The 19,872-nt window shown below is 47.8% G+C and overlaps 1 protein-coding gene across 11 annotated transcripts in view; it reads right to left on the bottom strand.

The window, feature by feature from the left end:
• ZMYM4 (zinc finger MYM-type containing 4) overlaps positions 1-19,872 on the bottom strand; it is a 1,943,772-nt gene that overhangs the window by 1,758,609 nt on the left and 165,291 nt on the right. The window lies entirely within an intron of this gene.

The raw sequence follows: 19,872 nt of genomic DNA, 5'->3' as shown, positions 1-19,872 counted from the left end.
AAAACAGGCAAACCAGGCAAGTGAAGCACACCTGAAAACCCTTGATGGGGCGCAGGTGTATAAAAAGTGGCAGCCTCGAGAGAAAGCGGCAGGGAAGCCAAGACGGACTGTTGGGAACCGGAGGAGAGCAAAACGCGAGAACGCTGGAAACATGCAGAGCATGGCATTCTGCAGAAGCGTGGCTAGGTGGCCCTGTCTCCAGGGAACCATTGAGGTCAGAGAAAGGACGATGTGTGAAGTGCGGGCCCTTCTCGTTTGGTTATGCAGTGCTCATTACCCTGGGCAGAGGAGCCGGCCCAGAAGTGCCTGAGGGGCAGGCGATGAGACCCTGACAACATTCCGTGAAGTCATGAGAGCGGAGGAGCCACAGCATCCATTAACACGACCAGTGAGTTTCAGTGTGTGAAGACATCGGTACATGAGTGAAAGAAGGAGAGATGCATTGTAATAGAGCTGGCGCGTGCCGCTGGTATATTTATTTGTGAACACTTCTGAACTAAAGTAAGAATAAGTACAATCGAATGCTACATTAATGCAGTATCTTGAAACCATGTAGCAGAGTGATCACGTATAGAAGACTTGCACGTTTTTGAAAGCTTTTTGAGCAACTGAGAAAGACTGATATGTTGACAATAGAATACTTTGAAACTGGGTATCTGAGTGGTCAGGTGCAGGAGATTTGCACTGTTTCAAAAGTCTCTGGATATCTGAAGAAAAATGAAAAGTATCTAAAACACTACTAATGAAGACAAAGTATTTAAAAACTGCTGCGTCAACAGCGGAAGGGGGAGGGGTAAAGTGGAGGTGAAAAGAGAACCTAAAAGCTTCAAATCCCTGTGAAGAAGACAGATTAAATATAAAAGTTGGCAAGTGAAAGTACAGCGAGACAAGCAGTACTGTAAGGAACTCATGGTGGCAACAGTAAAGACAGACACAAGTGATCACAGTTCAAGAGAGTTTATTGAACTCCATAATGGGTGAGATAAACACCTAATCTAAACCTAAATCTAAGATTGGAGCAAGCTACGACCATCAAATAATAATAAGGCAGTCCTAGTGATGCCTTGTCAAATAAAAAGGGTCTATACAAAATAAAAAGCTATTGCCAATCCTTACCAATAAGTTACAAAAAGAGTGTGGGATAATTTTCACCAGAAAAGAAAGAAGGGTTCACAAAATGAAAACTCGGGATGGTATGGCTGGGTCTCCCATCCCCACGTTTTTAGCACAGGTCAAGGTGGGACCTCTGAGCACAGAACACTCCTGGGCCTCTCCAGTATGAGTTTCACAACTCCAGTCCAACAATATCTGAACCTTCAAGAGCCAAGTCTCTTCTCTGCAAAGTCTCTTGCCCCAGAAGGCCTGATGTATCAAAACAAACAAACAAGTTCCTGAAGTAATCTTGCACTTTGGGCGATTGCTCTCTGTCCCTTGGATCTCCCTTTGCTGGACTCGGATCCTTCTTGCAACTCAACTTGGGCCTCCATCCGTCGGATTCACTACGGCCTTTCAAATGCAGTTTGCAACTTCTCACTGCAGACAACCCTGGGCCGGGTTCACTCTCATCCTCACAGTGTTCACAGGTGTGTTACTTTTCACCCCAACTCACAGGTATCCCTCAAATCGGGTTTCACCTTTGCCAGCTGTACAGTTCACTTTATGTTCTCACGATGCAGGATTCACTTCCCTTAGCTATCTCTTGTCAATAGGGCAGAAACTTTAGAGTGTACAAGGGATTTTACATGATCCTTACAGGACCAGTCTGACACCTCACGCCGCCCTTTCCTAGTGCCTTCTGGTACTTGCACGTCAAAAAAAGTGGCCAGTGATAGTCCGTCGAATGAGAACTCCTGCAGCGCCTGAACACTCTGCAGCTAGCCCTTCTCGGGCTTTCCCCAAAAGTTCAAACACATACACAAGTTCTTTGTTCTCAAGTTCTTGCGTTCATCTAATGTTGCTGCTTCCAACCTTGGGCTTAATACAATTCGGTTTGCTATCAGCTCCTCCGACTCACCGATTGTGTTGGGTCTGCTGGCTTAGCTTGCTTCTGGAGTTGAGGACAGTACCACAGTAGCCAGCGAGCCATCCTGCCTGTTTTATCAATGTGGGAGGCCCCTGTGCACCGTTGACATCGGTCAATCCACACGTCAGCTGTACTTCCGGGTCTTGCAATTCCCTTTAATAGGCTTTGCGGGTCTGAATTGAAAAGGGCAAGGGCTGTTGCCCCTTCGTCGTCCTTCTATATCTCGCTGCCTTTCTCCTCCGTTTTAAATGCCGGTTTAGTGTAGCCGTTTCCTCGTGCATTCGGTGGCCTTGCTTGTAGTGTGCTCTCGTGCTCCACCTTTTATCCCTGAGGGGAAGGTAAAGGGCCTTCAGGTATGTGTGTGATTATTGTCAATTGCCTGACTCTGAGTGGCCTGTGTGTTGGGGTATGTAAAGTAAACAGCTCTGGTGTGAGTCTTTTGTCTGTTACAGTGTAAGAAAGTGTTTGTGTCGTTAAAAGGGGGGTAGAGCTTCAAAATATCCTACAGGGTAGGGTGGGGATACCGTGTCTCACCCGTCGGTGTTCCACTTCCACTCCCCGAGGACCCGCCATCCAGGTGATCCTCCCCCAGGAACTGGATCAAATAGTGATGGCTGTGTCCTGGCCACCTACAGATCCCCAGGCACTAGTCAGGTTGACACCTTCAGGTTTCTCACAGTACGAAGGAGGAAGCTTGGACAAGACCTCAAGCCAAATGTATAAAGCCAAGGGACCCTGGTTGCACAACCTGTGATGGGTGGACTGTGCGGTCTGACAACTGCGCCCAGACCCGAGAACTCCAACCAAGTATATAGAAGAAACTTAAGAACAAGTGCTTGTTGAACTCTTGCTGAACCAGTGTTTGAAGCTCGGGAAGGGAACCCTGAGCTCTTATTGGAAAGAAAATGTGTGAACATGTGTTTGAAGCTTGGGGAAATTAACCCTGAGCTCCTCTGGAACATTGTTTTGTGAACCCGTGCTTGAAGCTAGGGGAAGGGAACCCTAAGCTCCTTCTAAATGTTGTATATGGAAACCAAGTGTGCTTTAAACATGGGGAAGATAAACCCAAGTCCTGAAGCCGATAACTGTTGGAACTTTATCCTGAACGAACTTGGGGAAAGGAACTAAAGACTGCTCCAGACTTTATGTTGAACACTATGGAGTTAGAATAACCTTACACTACATTTTTGTATTAGACGTGTGGGAAAGCATAGGTTTTGACACAGACAGACTTTTGATTTGGACTTACAAAGACTTTCCTTAGTTTCTTTAGGTAGGGAAATCTCCACCATAGTTATAGGGCAAGTTAGGCATTACATAAATCCTGACCTTTAATAAAGATTCTGTCAATTTTGAAGTCACTCTGTTGTCTGTGTAATCTCTTGATACCATGCCTGTCTCACGACACCAACGTGAATCTTGTTTTCCCTGAAGAGTTGCAAAAAAGTGTAATGCTGCAAAATAACGAACATTGTGAAGCTGTAGCAAAGCTGTTTAATTTGGAGATTACCACTAAAGCACGTTCTGGTTTGTGAAATGCTGTTTGGGCAGGAGAGTATACTCGGATGGCAAACCTTTGAAGTATTAGGCCTGGCATGGGAGTAAACCTGGTAGCAGTTGATGAAGTGCTGTAAAGTGGTCCTAACAAAGACAATGGATGGTATTTGTGGTGCTGAAGGAAGAACTGTATAAACTTACTGTAGAACAGTTACATTTCTTCAGAAGTATTCATTTGTGGCAAATCATTCCGATAAAGACAATTACTGTTGCTTATGTGAAGAAGATAATTCGGAGACTCATTCTTGCTCAAAAAAGAGAAAGAACATTCTATTTTTTTTGGTATATTGTAAGTGTCAGAACTTTCTGTTAGCAAGTTGAAGTTACAAAGAACTGTGTTGGAACTTTGTTACAAACCAGGATTTCTTTTTTCTTTCTGAACTTGAAACTGAATCTTGCTTGAATCTGGGGAACAGGGATTCACCCAGATCATAAGAAGGGATTGTGGTCATATTACAAATTCAACTGTTCTATTAATGTTTCTGCTTTGAACTGCCATGCATTTCCTCATTGATGTATTGAATGTATAAGTGTGAGTGACAGATATCCTTTGTTAGAGTGTTTCCTTTAGTTTATTTTAGGTGGGGAAATCCTCGTCAGGGTAGGGATCGTGAGGTGCTTATCCAACCTTTTTTTATTTAATAAAATGGCACATTTTGAAAACTCTTAAAGTTGTCTGCCTCACATGTTTGACCTCTCACAGAAAGTGGGAAAGAGATTGACAGGGACAGACTGAGCTAGTGAAATAGGACCTATATACAAGAGACCAGTGGTGGGAGTGCAGGGTTGCAGGTTTTTTTTTACTTGTAAGACCTACTCCCCCGTTTCGTTGACTGTCTCCCCTTTAGGATCTTCACCAACACAAGCTACACAGACAAACAGCCACCCCAGCTCTATCCATCAGCACATCAACATTACAGAAGCCACGACTGAACGCCCCTCTTTAACCCGGTCGCACTCGCCCACATCAATGGCTAACCAGACCCAAAGTTCTCAGCCAAACCCATAAAAAGCAGATGGCCACTCAGGAACTATACTTACAACCTGCCCCCAACAACAGCACAGTTTTTGCATTTGCCTTTCCCACTGCCCTACTAACTAACCCTACCCTCCTTTTCTCTTACATGGTCAAGTGCATAGAGGCCACAGACAGGGGCAGATGGGCACCATACAGGACCACTTACATTACATTAAAGCACCCTACAAAGCGAATGCTCAGCACATTTTTGTTTTGCTTATGTGTACTGGTTCTGATCAGTGCACGTGCCGTTCTCTTCAATAAATATACATACAAATATTAGGTAACTTGACCCACAGTGGACCGCTTTCACTCCCTGCTCCACCCCACTATTAATTACCCATTGCTAACCCTTGCTATCTATTTCTCATTCATTATTTATTGAATTTCTAATGCTTAGACCCAAAGCGCTGGACAAAATTACATATACTGAACCATTATTGGCTAATAAAATACAAATTAACAAAAGCACCAGTGTGAAAGCTAGGTAGCAGCAGGGGAGAAAAAGGCATTGAAGGCAATAAAATAAAGTGACATTAAAAACAAAAAGGAAGGAATAACCTATGCATTCTACTTGAGGTGAGCAGAGTAAGACAAACCAAACAATATTAACACATTAGATTTTGTAACCAACTTCAATGGGTGGATTGTACAGGAATCAAAATCTACATAGAGAGAAGCAATTCTTAAGTCACCTAAGACTAATGTTTGCAGCAGTAGGTTTAATGTTTATATTGGAAAGCTGGATGCAAAAAGGTAATAGACAAGATCTGAAATTTAAGAAACTGGTCAAATGGAAGACCTCGATCCCGTGGGACTGGCCACAGAGCATGTGAATTGGGAGAAGGAAGAACTGACAGGAAAATATAGGGCCTTGGTTTAAGGGGCTCAGACAAGGACATCTGGAGGCCATCAGGACCTCAACTGTAAATAGACTAGCTAAATGTTTGGACTATGGCTTACTGGAAAGGAAGCCAAAAGAAAATAACATTTATGAGTAATTGGCTTAGAAGAAGGTCTCAAAGGCGAAGGAGGAACTAATACCAGCCAGAGGAATATCGCATACAGAGAATAATAAAGGGCCAAGAACAGAACGTTGGGGAACACCATACTGAAATGGGTCCTGGGAAGAGATATGATATGATATGGCATTTATAACGCGCCTATACACAAGTGTTTCAAGGCGCGACGAGGCAAGAGAGGGAGAAACAGGGGAAGACAGACAACGATCCTACTAGGCCAGGTGTCATTCAGATCGCGCAAGTGCAAGGGAGGGGAAGGAGGAGATGTGCGGGGGGGGGGAGTGGAAGAGAAAAGTGCAGTACATGGGATAAGAACAATAAATAAATAAACAATAAATAAACAATTTAAAAAAAGTGCGGCCAGCAGGTGGCAAGTGAAAGGTTAAGTGCAGACGTCCGGTGTCAAGTGCAGGGAGTGGGACCGTAGGATACAGAAAACAGTCACCAAGTGCAGGGGTTGTCAGGAACCGACTGGCGGGGGAGTGGATCTGGGCCCGAGATCGGAGGGTGGCCAGGTAACCAGTGCAGTTCCCGTGTCAGGCAGGAAATCAGGAAGGGAAAAGAGGAGAAAAAGCAGACGAAAAGAGAAACGTTTGGAGGCTGTTCCAGAGGGAGGCCCCAGCCGAAGAGAGAGATCTACCACCAGCTTGTTGCTTGGAGAAGCGACTGACCATGAGGGAATTGAAGGCAGATGAGCAAAGAGCACGAGAAGGAAGGTATTTACGAAGAGAGAGTTGAAGGTATTGAGGCCCCAGAAGGCCTTGTGGACAATGCAGAGGGTTTTGAACTTAATCCTTGCAGCCACTGGGAGCCAGTGCAGAGATTTCAGTCCTGGAGAGATACGATCTCTGGGCTTGAGGCCAAGGACAAGTCTCGCAGTTCTGTTCTGGATAAGTTGCAAAGGGCGGAGAGTAGATGCAGGTAGATTTAGAAAGAGGCTGTTACAATAGTCCAGCATGGAGAGAACCAGAGCTCTGGAGACAGTGAGCTTCTGGGGAAAGGAGAGGAAAGGAAGAATACCTCTGAAGAGGTGTAGCTTGTAGTGTGACTCCTTAGAGACGTCAGAGATCTGAGGAGAGAAGGAGAGTGTAGAGTCGAAGAAGACCCTGAGATTTTTAGCCTTGCAGGTGGGAGCAGGAAGGGGGCCAAGAGAGGCTGGCCAGAGAGATACAGGAAAGGAGGGAGTGGGTGTGCCGATGAGGAGAATCTCAGTCTTACTGGCATTAAGGCAGAGGTCATTGGCGGCGCACCACTCCTGGATAGAGTGAGTGAGTGATAATGAGATCAGAAAGAGGAGACCCAACAAAGTCAGAGGAAAGGGTGGATAGCATCCAAATGAATTAGTATGGAAAATACCATATCATGACATGCTTGTAAGAATTAAGAGATGCAAAAAAGTGCTTTCTGTGGAATGCTCCAGACACTAAATCATATTGGTGAGGTGACAGCAATGTGTGAAGATTAAGAAATAAACATTGTGAGTGAAGTATTATTTCTAGTTTTGCCGCTTCATTGAACAGTTACCCAAGTCACATTCTTATCATTACTATCATCATGAATTCCCCTCCATTCACGGCTGCTGTTGCAATCTCCTCTCTTAGGACTAAGAGCAAGTACACTTGATAAAACGTCTTCCTAGGCATAATCTCAAAAATCTCTGTTAAAAATGCTATGAAAGAAATAGATTAAGATAGGCGCTTTCTGCCCATCAGACGTCGCCACAAATTCTCTGTGAACAGAACTGCGATCGAATGACTAAGATGATTAAAAAAAAAGTATGACCATCTGGGTTAAAGGGCCACACAATTTAAGACGGAATGTTGAAGAGATTCCTCCTCCACCGATTTACAAAACCTACAGATCCTGTTGGCGTATGCTAGACCAGTTCGAGGTTCCACTACCTCTAAGGTGTGGAAGCAATTCAACCTAAATCTTAAAAGCCTTGACCTAAAGGCACAAGAAAGGGCTTTAGCAACATACGGTCGTGGTATATAACCCAGAAACTAGCCATCCACAATATCAGCATAATCCCTGTAGAGCTTCAACTTGGTCAAACTGCTCAAACTTTCAAGAAGATCCCATACTCTTAATTTCTTTCTTTATTGTAGATAGCTCCAAATCCAGATCTATAGCAGCCTCAAAGAATGTTTTTTCACACACATTCATAAAATCATTCAAGGCATTTTTTGTTTCCTCCCAAAATATCACACCTAGTTAAGAGAACAGATTCTGACCACCTTCACCTTTAATTGTAAAATGTAGGTGCAATTTATTTCATTTATATAAGTACCAACATGAATGGATTCTCAGCTCAAAATAATTGCTTCAATGGGGGAAGACGGGGGCAAATTCAGTATCTCACGCCAAATTATTCCTTCAAATTTTTTTTACCATTTTTGTTTTGTTTTCTGTATTTCGGCGTTGAGCAATACAAATATTTCACAACAAATACGAAACATTACAAATAATTCAAACAAATCATTTAATTCATAATGCAGTTAAATAAGGTTAGGTACAATGACCCAAGGGCCACCATAATCTCATTGTGGGCCTGGTTCATGACTGGGGCTTCTCAACGTAATTTACAAAAAGACCTCTATAAAATTAGCACACTGGTAACTATAAGGGTCTAGGCAGGGGGGTGGAGGAGGGGGATCACCTAATTCTAATGTCCTTTTCCCCCAATGGCAAACCCGGTAAAGGACCCAAGAACAATTTAATGAAAATTCTAACATAAACAAAACATGTTTTTTCTCTTACATGTCAATGATTACCAAAGGAAAGTAAACCAAAACACATTCCAGACATTAAACATACACAAAAATGCATGATCATAGTGACACTTAGTACATATTCTGAATATCCAGTATCTCATCAGTACTTCCAGTTGTGATTGAAACAGGGAAACTGTATAGGTATTGATTTTGACAATCATCTAAAATAATGAGTGCCCGGCGTGTGTGACAGGCACTGTGCAGTGTAAAAAGTCGACACCAACTTTTAACCATGTGGGGAGAGTGAATAGGTATTAGGTGTGTGTGATTAAAGTTACGTGCCTGACCCTGTCTGATCTCGTTAGAGGGACATGTCTATTGTATTGCATGGGTGCTAATCCTTTCAGCCTTAGACCTCCTTTTCCTCGGCTCAGTATTTGTGTACAAAAGGGGCAGGCGTCTGGGAAGTTGGAATAACCCAAGAAGTAGGATTGGATAGGGGTTTTGGAAAGAGGGGCATACCGCGTCTCGCCATCGGGGGTCCCTACCCCACTTCCTGAGGACCCCTCACCCAGGTGATAATCCCACACTTGTCCACCTAGGGTCTGGATCCAAAGGCAATGGCCATTCCCCGGCCACCTGAGCAGGGGATCCCAGGGATTAGGCTGTGAAACACCCTATGGTTTTTCACTGTTGGCAAATCCTAGTACAACTTATAATTTTCTCCCAGGTTATGAATAGGCATCCCCTTACAGCCCGGATGCAATGTGTGCATTTGTTTACAAGTGCTTCCCTATGTTAATGCTGGTTTGGGGCCAGTTTAGGGACTTTGCGTAAATAAATTGACCCCCCCTATCCGTGCTGCTGATGACCTGCTAGGTTTGGCGGTAAGGATCACAGGGGCACAAACCATCCAGCTTACTACCTTGTCCAATCTCGCTTTTGCATTGGATTCAACATCTGTCTTCAAAATAGGAATCTTCGTCGATGGTGGGAGAGTAATATATTGCATGCTCTCTGAAGAATCACAGCCACTTAGATCCACTATGGAGGGTACCCCTTTGTCAACTGGTGCCCTTATGATGTTAGTACTTACATTAGTTCTGCTGGTAAGCTCCCTCGCACCATGGGTGGTTCTAGAGTTAATTGGGCTAGTTACAGGCGGGAGTAATCCTGCTTCCGCTGACGGTCAGCAGTCCCTCTTTATCCACACCCTTTCTGGACGGTTCCATGTCTTAAAATCATGGAAAAATGGCAGTGAATACAAAATATTGCAGCAGAAATGCTGTGGTTTTGCCGCCACAATCATGTAAAGGAAGCTGGGGACACACCCGCAACCCCCAGACCCATTATACCACTTAAGTGGTATAATGGGGTACACCTTTACTGGGTCAAAGCACAGCATTTTTTCCACAATCTTTTTTACTGGTGACATATTTGCCGCAATTTTATTACCCAATACCTTCCGGACTACTTCAAACAGGGATAGAACTAAGTTCTTTAGGATCAAAAGTTTGGATAAAACAGTGCAACATTGACACTCTTTGGTCACTGGGCCCTGTTCAGATGTGTGCTTTGTCACTTGCTCGCATGGGGGTGAAGAACTGGGTATACTTCTGGCCTGTGCAAAATCATTAGGTAGCCAGGTTGATGTGGACAGCATCCACTGTGCCACGTTTCCCCCGTTTTCACCTACGCATCAATGCCCCTCTATAAGGGCCCTGTGGGCAGAGGATTTGCTTTATAGGGACCAAAGGCTCGTCGGTGCTGGCTGTCTTGGCCGAATGTAAGCACCCACCCCCACTTTGTGCAGGAGTCTTCGTATCAGGAAATTGGTGATGTTCCAACATGCACTGACTGGTAGGTAGTACAGCGGAAACTGTCAGAATCACACTAGTGGGAGTGGTAAGATCAACATCAAGAACGGCAGCTTCCCCTGTGGCCGATCCAGCAATGCTCAGGGGCATTAGTCCGTGGGAATCTTTGCCCCATCATCAATAGGTCAATGCCCTGTATAACATACAGAGTCCATACCTTTCTCAAGTGGGGTGTGTGCTTGTCGGCAATTATAGAAATCTTGGTGTTTTGAGCAGTGTTTTCCCCCCTCCGGCCTGTGGTCTAGGCTGACAGGCATTGAATGATCCAAGGTATTGGTGAATCTCGCTAATAAGCGAGTGGGCTTCTCCTAGGGACCTGCCAGGATTACTGGAGTTGGTCTCGGCAACACTTGGCAATGTCATTGTCACTGTAGTTAGTAGTGGCATTTTCCTTTTTACAAACAGTATTTTCCTTTTGGACATGGGTATTCATAATGGTCCGGGTGTAGGAGCAAGTATTGCAGGTGAGACTGGAATTGACATGGTGAAGAAGCATGACAAAATTCAGGAGCTCTTTCTTGAAAAAGAGCTTGTCTGTATGCCTGTAATATTCTTGGTGGCAAAAAGGTAGCCTGTGAGAAACCTGAAGGTGTCTCACCCGCTAGTCCCCGGGGGTCTGTCATTCAGTTGGCCAGGACACGGCCATCGTTATTGGATCCAGCTCCTGGGGGTGAATCAGTGCGGGGGGAATCACCTGGATGGGGCGTCTTCGGGGAGTGGAAGTGGGACACTGAAGGGCGAGACGCGGTATCCTCTTCCTTGGGACACCTTTTCCTCATCCATCCCAGTAGGATATTTAGACTCTACTCCCCCCTTTTTCCATATGAACACTTTCTCACACTGTGAATGACAATGGACTAATACCAGAGCCGTTTACCTGTCATGTCCCAACACAAGGGTTAGGCAGAGTCAGGCAATTGCCGACAACTACACACACCTAACTGCCCTTTCCCTTCCACACTGGGATAAAAGGCGGAGCACAAGAGTACACTGTGAGCAAGGCCGAATGCACGAGGAAGCAGATATTCTAGGACTGCTGTCCAAACAGAGGAAAAAGGCGGCGAGACCTGAAAGGCCCTCTGAAACAAGAGACTTTGCATGAGAAAGATTTGGGCACAAAAGTCCCTGATACTGAGAAAAGGAACTGTAAGCTTGTGCAGGAGAAGCTAGATTAGGCATTTATATCACCCATTTTACAGTTTAATAAACACCCTTGAACTGTAATAACTTTTGCCTCTGTCTTACTTTGATACCATGCCTTCTTTACACTGCCCTTTCCCTCTGGGATAAAAGGCGGAGCACAAGAGCACACTCGGCGCAAGGCCGAATGCACGAGGAAGCAGCTATTCCAGGACGCCAGTTCAAACAATGTTTCCTTGTACCCAGACCAACAACTTCCCTCCTTTTTGGGTACAAAAGTATCATATCCTCTAATAATCAGATCTTTATGAGCCTCCTTTACCAAACTCCAAGCAAGCTCAGAGTAAAAATTCACAGCTCCTGCCCTCTCCCTGCTCCACCACCACGCGGTTTCATATCACCCCGGCCACTGTAGTGCAGCAGGCTGGGATCGAGGGCCTTTGTGCTCCTGCCATCACTTATATTGGAGCATCCGTGGACGTCGTGCCAACACCGAAAGAAGGGCTTCCACAACTGAGTGCCCGCCTTCCCATTTTCCGATTGGAGGTTTGACTCATCATGCCGGCAATTCGAGGGCGCAGGAGGCGAAGCCGGCCCCAGGTTAAGGATCCCCAGGCAAGGATCACTGCCTGTCCAGGCCTGATAGGGGCTTCCAGGCAGTACGGCGCAATCCGATGCCCCCCTCATCTTCTGTTTGATGCGCTTCTTCACTGCTCACCTCCTGTGGTGCTGCATGTTGCCTTACCTGATCGCATTGAAGGTAAGGAAGGCCTGATCCCCATCCCGCGATCTCACTCCCTCTTGACTGCCTCCCTATGCCACATATTTAAGTTGTTGCAGTGTAGACCTGATTGCGCTGTATCCCGAACTTGGACACTCACATCATTTGACTTGAACATCTTCTGGCCAATGTCATTTCTGTCTCCTCCTGGCCTCCTGCCTTTTGTTGCATATATAATCCTTGTCTTGCTGCTTTCCTGGAATATAATGTTGTTTTGACATGTTGTTTGCAATTTTGATGTCCTATGGGTGTGACTTCACCTCTATGCACTCTTCGCACTATGCCTGGCAGCTCCTGTTTCCCTCCATTACTCCCTTGTCTCTTCTACCCCCATGTCACTGCTGCCCTGCTTTGCCCCATGTCTCTGCTGCCCTGCTTTCTATGTGCTTGCTGATTCCCTTCCTTTCCGACCTCTCTTTTTTCCTCTGTGTTTATTATTAGCCCCTCCTACTTTTTTCAGTCACTGGTTGTCTCCCAGCTTGCCCTCAATGTCTTTTCGGCAACCCTTAATCACCTACCTGTGAACCTTAACGGTGTGTCTGCATGCCTGATGTAGCCCTTCACTTCATGAGGCAAGGCTTTTCCAGTCTGCACTCACTCATTCCTGCTTGGCATATTTGCATTCTGGTTACCTAATGCATTCCACCTACTTGTCCTTGCACTATTTTGTGTTTTTGTCATTGTTCCTCTATCCCCCTCTCAAGTTCGGCACTTGCACATTCCAAATCGTCTTACAACCTAGTGCCACTCCTTGACTTGATAAGCCTCGAAACACACATTTTGCTGTATAGTGCGCAATTACAAATGACCAATAAATAAATAAGGGAACGAGAGAGTGCCCTTTAAAAGAGCTAAAATTATATCTCTGTTCATAGGGCACTTCATTCCCAAAAAAGCCATGAGTTTAATACATAACTGGTTATCCCCTCTCGGTACTTCTACCCTCCCTTGCGTAGTATACATCGTATTAATAGATAACTCCGTCGTTCTCTGTGCAACATCTTTATTTCCCACCATATCTATTCCACCAGTACCCAAACCATTCATTCCTGCATCATTCCCGCATCCAAAATTGAGAAATCCTGTGCCTCAGCACAATATTCTACTGTCCCGCTAACCGATGACTCAGGGCTGTCCAATTTTACTGCCATATAAATCTTTAATTTTCCTTCGAGATTCCTTTTTTTTTGCCCATTGTCTTTATTAGGACGCTCGTGTATAGTCTTAAATGTCTCACTTTCATCTTGCTCAGCAGAAACAGGCTGAGCTGCCTCATGGAAGGATTGAGAATCTGGGATAATTACAAGGCCTGCATCATCCCTAGATTGGGAATCTAAAATGTCCACAATACCGGTCGTAGGAGAGTTGGCATTATCGTTTCCGAACATCTGGACACCCTCTCTTCTGGTCAGCTCAAAAAGTATTTTTCAGACATTTTCGTGACCCTGCTTCTCCTCCACGATGGGCCACCTTTATGATTTGTAGATTTTCTTTGTGTTGAAGACATAGCTCTTTTCTTCTTTTTCTTGACGTTTATAAGTATTGCAGGTGATAGAGGAGGGACTTTAAATGAGATGGGTTCAACTCCCTTATCCTCATTAGGAGATCCAGAATGATACTCCCTATTTCGTTTAATGTGATGGCAAGAAATTCCTTTTAGTGTCTCCTTTATATCAGAGAAGGCAAGTGTGTATATCATTACTTCATAACCTATGTTATAATATAGCCTTACCGGTCTTTGTAATACCAAATTTAAGGCACAGAGAGAGTGACCGCCCCCGTCCCTCAGAGGAGAAGAGTACATTATTTGGGATTTCTTCCCCCCCTTTTCCGACCTGGTGTGCCTCAAAATTGGATGTTGATCATTCATATACAGATCGTTTTGATCCCTTGCTTGGTCAGCCAAATACTTTTAGGAGTTAATGAAGAGGCAGGGTGAGGCGCTCAGATTCGTTGTAGGTAGATCTACATCCAAAATGTACTCCTCAAGACTTAAGCACGCATTTAGTAATGAGATATTTCATTTGTTAAAGAAGGCTTTCACCAGATTATCCTCTTCCGATAACCCCATTAACGTCCATGCAGGACTAGCTTTCTCTTTGTTTTCCGATGCTCTGGCCTCATTCTCCCTAGGTTATTGTTGGATAACGTAGCTATATAATTTAGGAGTTGCATGAGGAAAAATGGGTGTGATTTTTGAGCATCCTGCCGTGTTCTCAACCTGTTTTAAATTGGCTTCCTCAAGAACATGTGTTCCTTCTTTGTCCAAATGTGGTCATTTTGTTGTTCCTTAAGTTATACCTTTCCCCTTCCCCTTCATTTTATTCACAATTTGAAGGGGACATAGACCTCCTTTACAGAAGGAACAAGTTACTTACCTGTAACTGTTGTTCTCCAGCATGGGTCTGGCATGGATTCACATGCTCATGAATATTCCCCGTCGTCTGGCTGGGAATCCTCAGTAAAGAAAAAATCAGTATCAGTTTCGTTTCTGATCTGTCTTTCGTAGTAGTAACTAATCACTGATCTCTGCGTCATACTGACCACAGCCAATGACTGCCCTCTACCTAAGCCCCGCCTCTGGCAGCCATCTTCAGATTTGGTAGCACGTGAAGTGGCAGTATGACCAAGTGAAGAGCCGCAGAGGGGTAGGCGGGAGGGTTCGCATGTGAATCCATGCCAGACCCATGCTGGAGAACAACAGTTACAGGTAAGTAACTTGTTCCTTCTCCAGCATGGGGTCTGGCATGGATTCACATGCTCATGAATATAAGAATACATAGCAGTACACACATGCACAACCACAGGGGGGGGGGGGGAAAGGCTCAACATTAAGCAACACAAAAAACTCAATATTAAGCATCTCTTACCTCCTCACCAGGCTCACCTTAAGCGAACAGGTTGCGCAGCACTGCTTGGCCGACCCTGGACTCCTCCCTGGAATCCCGATCGACGCAGTAGAATCTCGTGAAGGTGTGCGTCGACCTCCACGTAGCAGCCCTGCAGATGTCCAGCAGGGGCACACCAGATAAGAACGCCGTAGTAGCAGCGATCGCTGTGGTCGAATGGGCTCTCGGACGGCCTGGCAGCGGTCGGTTAGCCAACCGGTGACAGTGCATGATGCAGCCGGAGTGCCATCATGGAAATAGAAGACTTCGAGAGAGCTTTCCCTTGATTCACAGGTCCAAAGTTCACGAACAGCTGTGATGTCCTCCGGAAACTCTTCGTGCGGTCCACGTAGAAAACTTCAGCGCTCTAGCCACATCCAGCGAGTCCAAAGTCCTCTCGGCCGGCGACAAAGGAGACGGGAAGAAAACAGGTAACACCAAGTGCTAGTTAAGATGGAAGTCCAACGGCAACTTGGGCATAAAGGAGGGGTGCGTCCTAAGCACCACCCTAGAGGCATGGAAAGTCAAGTACGGTGCCTTGCAGGATAGGGCCTGGATCTCTCCCACTCGTCGTGCGGAGGTAATGGCCACCAGGAACGCAGTCTTCCACGACACAAACGTCATCGGTGCGGAGTGCATCGGCTCGAATGGGGGCCCCATGAGCCTGGTCAGCACCACGTTAAGTTCCCACGCCGGGGCCGGGGCCTTCACCGGCGGGAACGACCGGAACAGTCCTTTCATAAACTCTTTTACCAGTCGATGGGACCACAGGGACGTCCGTCCTGTGGTTCTGGTATATCTGGAGATCGCCGCCAGATGAATCTTAATGGAGGCATGGGCTAGCCCAGCCTTTGCCAGCGATAGCAGGTACGGCAGCACTTGAGGGGCGTAATCCATAGGGGGTTGATCTTCTGTGCTCGGCACCAGATAGAGAACCTCTTCCACTTATGACCATAGCATTTGAGAGTCGAGGACACCCTGGCCTTCGCAAGAACCTCTCTGCAATGGGCCGGTATATCATAGCCTCCAAACTCTAGCGCTGCAGGAGCCAAGCCTGCAGGTTCAGCGACGCCGGGTCGTGGTGGAAGATGGCGACCACCGCTGGATCCCTTGGAGGCAACCTGTCTGCCTCCGGAGCTCCGAAAGGGCCGCCGTTGCTGAAGGGCTCCTAGGGCGCGGGCCGTCTCTGTGTCTGTTTTTATGGCTTGGAGGGATTCGTCCACCGCCTTCCCGAACAAGTTGCTGCCGTCGAACGGCATGTCCAACACCCTGGTCTGGACGTCCTGACGGAAGTCGGTCGCCCGGAGCCAACCCCGTCGTCGTAGGCAAACACCGTTGCCCAGCTGGCGGAACCCGGTATCAGCAATATCGGTTGCCACCGTTATGGCGTGGTCCGACGCCACCTCGCTCTCTTGCAGTATTTCCAGGGCCTCGGACCTCTTGTCGTCCGGCAGGAAGTCCAATATGGGGGCCAGCTTAAACCAGAGCTCCCTGTCGTAACGGGCCACGATCGCCAGGGCGTTGGCCGCTTTGATCGTCGTCGCCGCCGACGAAATGACCCGCCGCCCCATGGCATCCAACTTCTTTCCCTCGCCATCCGGCGGGGAATTCGACGTCGAGGCTACTGACCCCGCCGCTTTCTTCTTCGCCGCCGCCGAGACAACCGAGTTGGCTGGGCCCTGAGGCACAGGGGAGCGGTTTCGGGGACCAGGTACTTCTTCTCGTACCGGTCCCGTTTGGCTGGTGCCGTGGAGGGGTTTTTGAGAACCGACAGGCCCTCCTCCCAGATGTCATCGATTAGGGGCACCGCGATGACCGTCTTCTTCTTGGCCTCCCGGCGCTGATAGAGGAAACCTTCCTTTTTCTGCTCCTCCGGGCAGAGCTGGAACAATTCGGACGCCCTGGCGATCATGGCGTGGAATGAGCCAATCTCGTCGGGCGGCGAGGCCCGTGAGACGGGAGACCCGTTCCGTCGTCATCGCCCTCAGAACCCGTCGTCGAGCCCAACGCACCGTCATCTCCCAACTCGTGGGAGGATGAGGAGGGAACTGTAGGCCTTACGAGGGCGAGCGGAGGAGAGGGCTGGGTCCTCCGTTGTTTGTTCTGAGGACTTCCCGACGGGCCAGGTTGCGGGTCCTCCGGCCTGGGCCGTGGGAATCTCGTCCTTATCTCAGAGCATAAGGACTGGATGGCAGACAAAATGGCCGCCGAGCCATCTGAGGCCTAGGATCCGGCTGCGCCGGAAGGGAAGGCCGCTCTTCCTCACCATCGTCGTCTTCCTCGGTTATCTCCCGAGGATCTTCTTTTCGGGATCGAACCTTCTCGAATTGGACTTCGAGGTTCCTCACGGCCTCGGTCAGTTCCTCCTCCGAGGCTGACTCCGAGCTCGAGGAGGGCACCGTGCCCCCCCTCGCTTCTTCCATCATGGCGGCCACGACGATGGGCTGAAAAGAGGATTCCCTCCTTGGCGGCAGGGAAACTCTAGTCCCGGAGGCGGTCTCCGCTGGCAGTGTCTCTGCCGGCTTGGCCAGAGTCGCCGCGATAGCCTCGATAGAGGCCTTCGCCTGCTGGGTAGGGGCCTTCACCACCTTAGGTGCGTCCCGGGCCCTCTCCTTCCGGGGAGGGGCAACGCCTCGCTCCCCCTCTCCCGAGATCGGACGGGGCTTCTCCCGAAGCTTACCCGGGGTCTCGGACTTTCTGTTCCCCGAACCGGAGCGTTGGCTCGTGGTTGACGGTGCCAGGGAAGGAGCGCCCTGCCTGGCGACCGAAGAGCCCGACCTTTCGGCGCTCCCGGAGCCAGCGGACTTGCGGCACTTGGCCTGGTGTTGGGCCCCCGTCGCCGGGGCGCCCGCTCAGGACTTAGAAGCCCGCTCGGACCCTTTCTTCTTCTCACCCGTCGAGCCCTTCTCCAACCAGCTTGCGAGACGGGATCGACGGTCCCTCAGGGTCCGCTCCGACAAGTTCTTGCAGAACTGGCAGTCCTTCTCTACATGAGTCTTGTCCCTATGAAGACAGTAGAGGCATCGCGAATGTTTGTCTTCCTTAAACACATTCTGCAGCCCGCATCCAGGGCAGCTGCGAAACAGCTTGGGTCCGGGCGACGAACTCGCATCCTGGGCCATCTCGAAGTAGGCCGCGAATCTTCTGGAATCCTCCAAGAAGTTGATTCGACTAAATCTTCACCCTTGAGGGGCGTAAGAAAATCCTGCAATGGGTAGCCGTTAACGGGAGTAGAAACGGTGGAGCTTGAGGCTCGATTAACCGAAAAAATGTGAAAATTCACCTGAAAAAGCACGAAACACGCAGTAAAAGCTAGAGAGCTAAGCACGAGGACTCCCAACACTTGAACATGCGGTAAAAATCTGAAGATGGCTGCCAGAGGCGGGGCTTAGGTAGAGGGCAGTCATTGGCTGTGGTCAGTATGACGCAGAGATCAGTGATTGGTTACTACTACGAAAGACAGATCAGAAACGAAACTGATACTGATTTTTTCTTTACCGAGGATTCCCAGCCTGACGACAGGGAATATTCATGAGCATGTGAATCCATGCCAGACCCCATGCTGGAGAAACGTCTTTCCAAGAATGTCGAACTGGACCGGTTAGCACGCAAACACTCTTTGCACTTCCACACAGTCACTGTACTCAAAAGGACCGCGTCACGTCTGAGAAACCTGAGGGTGCCTCACCCACTAGTCCACAGGGATCTATCATCCAGGTGGCCAGGGCACGGCCATCGCTATTGGATTCAGTTCCTGGGGGTGGACAAGTGCGGGAGGATCACCTAGATGGGGGGTTTCGGAGAGTGGAAGAGGGACACTGAGGGGTGAGACGCAGTATCTTCTTGCTTATGACAGCTTTCCCCCATTCTACCCAGTAGGATACTTAGAAACTCCACCTTTTCCAAACACAAACACTTTCTCACACCGTGAACGACAACAGACTAAAACCAAAGCCGTTTACCTGACATATCCCAACACAAGGGTCAGGCAGAGTCAGGCCATTGCCGACCACTACACACACCTGACTGCACTTTCCCTTTCCCACTGGGATAAAAGGCAGAGCACAAGAGCACACTCTAAGCAAGGCCGAATGCATGAGGAAGCAGCTATTCCAGAACGGCAGTTCAAATGGATGAGAAAGGCGGCGAGACCTGAAAGGAGGTCAATGAGGGAGTTACCCTTGCTCTTTTCAACCCAGACCCGCGAAGCCTCCGACGAAAGAAACAAGACCGGGAATTGCAGATGGCGAATAGTGTGACGGATGTCAGCGGTACATGAAACCCTCCCGCCCCGATTGCCAGGGCGGGGAGACTTAGTTGCCATTGTGGCACTTGACTCCAGCGGCAACAGCAACGCCAACGAGTTTAGGACAGCTGATGAGTCGGAAGAACCTGATAGTGGGCCGGACTATGTTAGGCTCAATGTTGCAGTGGCAACATTAAAAATATTAAGATACAGAGATCTTTTGTGAACAAACTTGGTACCAGAGATAGAGTGGTCCGTCGCCACATGGGCACTCATTCGAAGATCTCTGGCTGGTACCCCGCTCCTGGGCAAGGAAAGTAATGAACGGGAAAACAGTGAAACTACAAGTACCAAGAGGCAGTAGGGAAGGCCGGCGTGAGGTGTCAAGGTAGTCATACAAGGATAAAGCCAAACCCCTTGTACAATGGAAAGTCCTTGACACGTTGGGGAAATTGTGAACTGTGGAAAGTGTGAACCCGACTGAGGGAATTGTGAAACTGGCGTTTGCACCCGGCTAAGGGGAACTATTGTGAAGCACACACTTGCCATAGAATAACAGAGTGACCCAGCGAGACATTATCGCCCTTCAGAAGCCTTTGTTTAAAT

Source organism: Ambystoma mexicanum, chromosome 11 (genome assembly GCF_040938575.1).
Source record: "Ambystoma mexicanum isolate Mex_15411 chromosome 11, UKY_AmexF1_1, whole genome shotgun sequence".
In the NCBI taxonomy this organism is placed as follows: Eukaryota; Metazoa; Chordata; class Amphibia; order Caudata; family Ambystomatidae; genus Ambystoma; species Ambystoma mexicanum.
This window is presented reverse-complemented; position numbering and strand designations above follow the sequence as displayed.